At 54.8% G+C, this 6,527-nt stretch overlaps 1 long non-coding RNA gene across 1 annotated transcript; it reads right to left on the minus strand.

Moving 5' to 3' along the window:
- Positions 1–611: 611 nt before the first annotated feature.
- Positions 612–5,979, minus strand: LOC131402570 (uncharacterized). Its single transcript, XR_009218774.1, has 3 exons — positions 5,927–5,979; positions 5,091–5,181; positions 612–1,055 (listed from the first exon to the last, which is right to left on the minus strand). It is a non-coding gene; the product is annotated as an uncharacterized LOC131402570 (long non-coding RNA).
- Between the last annotated feature and the right edge of the window lie 548 nt (positions 5,980–6,527).

A 6,527-nucleotide genomic window follows, 5' to 3' on the forward strand; every position in this document is an offset into this window, starting at 1 on the left:
AACAAACGCGAGGCAGAGTGGGTGAGATGAAGGTCTCCTGGAGACGCAGGGGGCCACTGGAGCCAGTGAAAGATCACAGACCTTGGGGCAAGGGATACCTGACTTCAAATCCTGGCTCTGCCCCTAACTCACTGTGTGACCTTAGGCACAATAATCCCCTCTCTGAGCTTCAGTTTACCCATGTGAGAAATGGGGAAGGCAGCTAGGACATCACCTCTGGACACTGAGAGAACCCAGGCACGCAGGGAAAGTGAAGGGTTGAAACAATCACGTAACAGATGTAAGTCAGACGGAGGAATGAGGGTGACCTCAGGACAAGGAGCAATGCGAGAGGGGAGACCCCACCTGGTCCTGGGTGTCCCTCAGCAGGGCAGTGTACTCCGAGGATGTGGGCTCCGGGCTGCTGAGGTTCCAGCTGATGATGTGGAAATGTAGCTGGTGCTCTCTCTGGATGGATAAACTCTGGGCTGCAGAGTCTGGAGCCACCGAGAGGAAGAGCAGACAGGTGGAGACTCTCTGCTCCCAGCACAGAGGCATGGTGGCCCACGGGGTCAGGATGGTAGGTGCAGACGGCGTCCACACTGGTGGCTTCCCCACCCTTTTCAGGCCTGGGGAGAGAGGGATGTGGGGACTCTAGAGAGAGGTCCTGAAACCTCTGGGGTGGGGGCCAGAACAGGAAGGAGGAAATGGGAGGACAGGGGGGAGACAGAGAGGGGTGGTGACAAAAGTGGTCATTAGGGGCAAATGCTCAGGGGAGGGTCTCACCTGAGGGAGACCAGTCTGCAACTCAAGGAGAAGAGGCCCAGGCTGCTCTTCTTGAACAAGGATCCAGCTGGGGAGGAAGGAGGAGGAGGAGGAGCAGGAGGGACAGGGAGTGGGGGAGGGGCTGGGTGGGATTTAACCCACCAGGAGCTGCTGGGACCAGGGTCTCCCCAGGCTCTGCAGGACCCTCTCAGTGGAGTTGAACGTGGCTGAGCCGTTGCTCCTGTCTGATGAATACCAGAGGGTGGAGATGGGGAAGGTGACTGTGAGGGTCTTCAGGTTGTGCCCCAAAGCTGCAAGACGAGAGGGAGAGCGATGGCCATCACTGAGAGCTGGCCTGAGACCACACCAGAGTCCTGCACTCATTATAATCTGTCGTCTTCTCTCCCAGGGGCACCACCACCCACCCGTGTGGTCACCCAGGTCAGAACCAGCACATCTGCTCAGCTCCTCCTCCCTCCCAGTAACACCAACTCCAGTTGCACACTGGTCCTCACATACACTCCCTCTCCATCCCTGTCCCAGCTCAGGTCTTAACTTGCTTCACCCGGATCAACACCCCAGCAGGCTCACTGGATGCTCTGTCTAAAGGATGTTCTACATGGACTACTAGAAGGATCTTTCTGAAATGAATACCTCACTAGGGCCACCACTGCTCTAGCACCACCCATGGCTCCCTATGGCCTTCAGTGTTAGTTCAACCTTCTTGACCTGGCACTCAAGGCTCTACTCAATCTGGCTCCTGCTGACCTTTCAGTCTCATTTTATCCATCTACTGCGGGTTAAACTCCATGCTTCACGCAACCCAAATTCATTTCAATTCTCCCCATAGGGCATGTTGTTTCTGGCTGGAGCCTTTGATCATGGAATCCTCTCTGCCAGGAAAACCCTTCATCCTCTAGTTGCCAGGGTCCCTCCTAGTCATTCTTAAAGACTCCATTCTGGTGAAACTTTCTCTAGCAAGCTCTTCCCCTCCAAATCATGCCAGGCGCCTCTCCCCGAAACATCCCACACTGTACTATAATGGTGTGTTAATTTCACAAGACTCGGGGCTCTCTGAGGGCTGGCCTGAGACTGAACCGTCGGTATAATCTTTGTGATCAGCATGATTGCCCTAAAACCAGAATTTCACACCCTGGCTTCCCAGCTCCTGGATCACAACTGGCTGGTGGAGGAGTGGGGCCGGAGAGCTTCTCTTGGGAAGGAAAAGGGGCCCCCAGACACCTGTGGTGGCTTCTGGTGGCACAGGTGATGATGAAGTATGCAGGGACGTGGTGGCTGGCTCGGGAGCTGTGGCGAGGGCTGTCTCAGGGAGGGACAGAGTGGGAGGAGCCCCCAGGCTCACCCGGGCTCCAGCAGTGGCTGTCCCAGGACCACCATTCACAGGTGAAGCATAAATGAGAGTGAGGGGAGGGGTGACTGTGTGAGTAGAGGGATGAGCAAGCCTGTGGATGAGAGGAGCCCAAGAGAGAGAGATAGGTGAACAAGAGAGACTGAACTCGGAGGAGAGGCAGATGGACGGGCAGAAAACTGGACAGACGGATGGGATACCTGGAAAAGGAGGACCAAGGGCGGGGCTTCAGGAGAATTAAAGTGAAAACCACGTGGGGTCAGAAAGTGGTGGAGAACACGTCTGTGTCTAAGGCTTTCTCACACTGGGCTGGGACTCTCCACCAGAACCCGGGAGGGAGAGAAGGGATGAATTAGGGCCCTTCCAGGTGCTTCCCTCACCAAGGACAGCGGATGAAGGAGAACAAGTGCTCCCCAACCCCAAATGCGGACGGGACCCAGGACATCAGGGCCAGGAATACTTACTGGTGGTAGTCGGGGCTGCGGCTCCATAGGTGTAATCTGTGGAGAGAAGGCGAGAGGAGCTGAGCAAGAGTTGGGGTGAACATAAAGGATTAAGGGAGAGGGGGGATGTAGGGAGCTTTGTGGGGAAAGCAGAGGGATAGAGGGGAGGGGTGTTCAGGGTGGAGGCAACGAGATGGAAGGTGGCTGGACCCAGTGATCACACAGTGATGAGAAGACTGATCCCAGACCAGGAGCATAGAGAGATGGATCATAGCTCACTTTAGAGCAATGGAGGCAACACAGAACTCTGACTGGGAGAGAGAGTGTGGCTGTAGCACAGCCCCTCACCACTGACGTAGAGGCTGTCCCCGTCCAGGGTGAGGGGAGCCCAGGTGGGCGACGCCCTGGGTCTCATGGCTCAGCTCCCTGTAGAGTCGCTCTCCGTCCAGCCTGGGACCAGCGGGGGTCAGAGTGGAAGGTGCAGATGATGTCCACCCCAGTGGCTGCCCCACCCTTCTCAAGCCTGGGGGAGGGAGAACCTGGGGACATGGAATACTGAGCAGGGGTCCTTCTGGGTGTGGAAAGCGAGAGAGGGGAAGGGAAGAGGCTGAGGGAGAGGCTGAAGGGGCTGCTCTGATGTCTGGAGAGGCTCTCCTCGGTGTCTCCCATGTGAGACAACCCCCTCACAAGTAAGGCCTGACTTCCTTTAGGACGTGGAGGAGGGCCTGTGAGTGACAAAGAGGGGTGAACACACAGACCTGGGTGAGGGGGCGCCTGCAGGTCTGCACGGACAGTAGCGAGGAGAACAGTCACTGCCCTGTGCCATCTGACACATGCAGCAAGAAAGTACCGTTACGTTCTCTCGGTTCTACACTCCAAGGTCTTTTCTTTCTACTTCTTTCCTGCTCCACAGCCATCACCCAGGCCTAGGGAACAGTCACCTTATTCCTCATCTTATTCCCAGCACCTCCCATCTCGCCTCTTAAGTCTACATTCTTAACCATGAAGTCCATCTGAACCCACGTGCTTAGACCAAACGCTAATCACATCCTCCTTCTACTCGCATCTCTCCAGAGTCTTCCCACTGGTCTTAGAACAGAGTCCCAAGTCACCCCTGATCTGGTCCTGCCTGTCCCCCCTCGCCGGTGTGGCTCACACCCCTCCCCCTGTGTTGACTCGGCTCAGCCATCCCTCTTCTCAGTTCATGGACACACCAGGCTCTCTGCTTCAGGGGTGTCCTCATGCAGGTCCCTCTGCCTGAAACGCTCTCTTGAACACACTCCCACACCCTCACTCCAGTCTAACCCTCCAACTAGCTAAATCCAGTCCCATCTCTAGCTCTCAAGCTAAATATCAGTCCTTCTCAAGAGGGCTTCCCTGTCCCCTCAGGTTGAGTCCCCTTGTGCCAAACTCCCACATCACTCTCATCATTAACTGTCTAAAATCCAAATTCCCAAATACAATATAAATTCCACGGAGGTGGGACAAGGTCTCTCTGGTTCTCCAGGTCCCCATGTATGTGGCCCAGGGCCTGGCTCATCAGATGAGGAACCATCCCGGTTTGTCTAGGACTGCCCTGGTTTGAACACTAAACGTCCTGTGTCCTGGAAAACCCCTCTGTCCTGGGTAAACAAGGATGGTGGGTCACCATAAATTATAAACTCAAAGACTATCTATTGCATGACAAGCACACATTCCCCTCAAGAACATCACAGGAAAGCTAGAATGAAAAAGGCACACACACACATACACACACAATTAGTAGAGGCCAACAACTAAATACAAAATTACTTAACAAGATTCTCTGCAACGTGAATCACCAGACCGTTATTTCAGAAAAGTTTCAAGAAACAAAGTTAATTCCCTTTAGAAGACAAAGTGGTGAGGACAGTCTTTTTAGAGACTAGTGCCCTGCCCTGCAATCTACAGTGTTGCTTAGTACTCCTCCCAATGATTTGAAATGGCATAAAGAAAAAAATGCTCAAAATAAATCTGGCTACTGGCAAATTCAATGTTAAATTTGTTATTAATACAAAGAAGTTCCAATCATCTTTTTCCCTGAATGCTCCTATATTTCAAATTTTTGTGGAGGATTTATAGGACTTTAGAAGTCAAGTTGAATGGGTCTAAGGAATGTTGCTGAGTATCCCTGCTAATATTTAATGGGATGTCTTCTAATACTACATACACACGCAAAACATTTCTGTATTTACATTATATATAAATCCTGACTTTTGAGTATTATGCAATGCAAGTAAATCTATATTTTCTACTATAATACACATTTGCAGTTATTTACACTTGTTTTATGTGTTCTTATTTGCATATAACTGTACTTACTGAAATATTTACCACACACAGCTTACCGTCTTTCCCTTGAATATAATCCATCAAACATCAATAATTTTTCTCAAGATACCCTCACTCTCAGTGTCCATGTGGTGACAACCTGAGCCCAGGAAAGCCCACTGGCAGGTCTTCTGCACAGCGGAGGCTGCCGGAACCTGTTGGTACCAGGTCCACAGGGTACTCACCTGGTCACACAGAAATCCATGGATCAGCGAGGACAGGTGGACCCTGAGCCTGGTTTCACCTCAAACTTGAGCTCCACGGATGTTTTCGTGTCTGAGGGGGGGGAAAAAAAGCGCAAACAAGCTTTTGAGGCCTTTTATAGGGTGTTGGATGGAAAGTTCACCCCATTCACTTTTCTTTTTTGTATTTACTGATTTAACTGTAACTGTTGGCTGTGACTGAATTTTCCCGATTCCTATGCAGTCACCTGCTCCCCAAGATGGGAGGAAGCAGCTTTGTGCTGTGTGCACTTGAGTCACTCAACTCACTTGGCTGGACAGAGACTTTTTGGTGACTCTGGGCCCTTTAAACAAGCTTGTCATTTAGGGACCCTGTAAGTGGCTCGATGACTTGTAAACAATTCCCACACTTCATTCAAGGCTCGGGAGATTTTCAGGCCGTGGAGCAGGTTTCCCAACCTCGGCACCACTGACATTTGGGGCCGGATGATTCTCTGTCGGGCCGTCCTGGGCCCTGGAGGACGCTGAGCAGCATCCCTGCCTCCCCCTCTAGATGCCAGGAGCGCCCCCATTAGTAACAACCGAAACACCGCCTCCAGACGCGGATAAGCCACCTGCGGACAAAATCACACGGTGACGGTGACGGCGACTCTGAGAAGGGGCCGGCGGCGCCCGGAGCCGGGAGGAACAGCAGCCTCGGGCGCCCTGAGCGAACAGCCTGGGGGAAACGGGGCTCCGGGGGGACGGGGGGACGGGGGGACGCCGGGCCGTGACGGGGCTGCCCGCGGCCCAGGCCCCTCCCTGGACCGCGACCGGAGCCGGGACCGCCCGCCGCTTACCGCGCGTCGCCCCTTCGGCCGAAGGTCCACGGGAATGCCGTCCGCGCCGAGAAGACTGGACACACCGCGCAGACCTCCCGCTCCATCCACGGCGCCGCCCGCGCTTCCGCTTCCGGTCTCGGGCGGGCGTTCGGGGAGGACGCAGGTTCGGGGAGGACGAAACTTTGGGGGCTCTGGGTTGAGGCGGCGGGGTGGGGGGGGGGCGGGGCGGGGCAGGGCGGGGCCGCGCACCCCAGCCTCGGGGGAGGTGTCTAGGTTCTAGAGTTAATGTGAGGCCGGGCCGCGGGCTGGGTCAGCACCAGGGACAGGGAGCAGGTCTAGGGGCGGGGCTGTGGGTGGAAATCAGTTCTAGGGGCGGGGCTGTGGGCGGGGACAAGGATGCGGGCGGGGCAAGGGGCGGGACCAGGCTGTGGGCGGAGCCAGGCCCGAGCCTTGTGCGGAGACCAGTTCCAGGGGCGGGAAGAGGCGGGGGTGGGGCTGGAATAAGTCTGGCCGACTTCACAGTGGGAGGAAATCAGCTCCAGGGGCGGGGCTGGAGGCAGGGCTTTCCGTGGACCCCATACTGTACAGGTAGCTGGATGTTGAACAGCTTTTCTTCATT

Source organism: Diceros bicornis, unplaced genomic scaffold (genome assembly GCF_020826845.1).
Source record: "Diceros bicornis minor isolate mBicDic1 unplaced genomic scaffold, mDicBic1.mat.cur scaffold_160_ctg1, whole genome shotgun sequence".
Taxonomy (NCBI): Eukaryota; Metazoa; Chordata; class Mammalia; order Perissodactyla; family Rhinocerotidae; genus Diceros; species Diceros bicornis.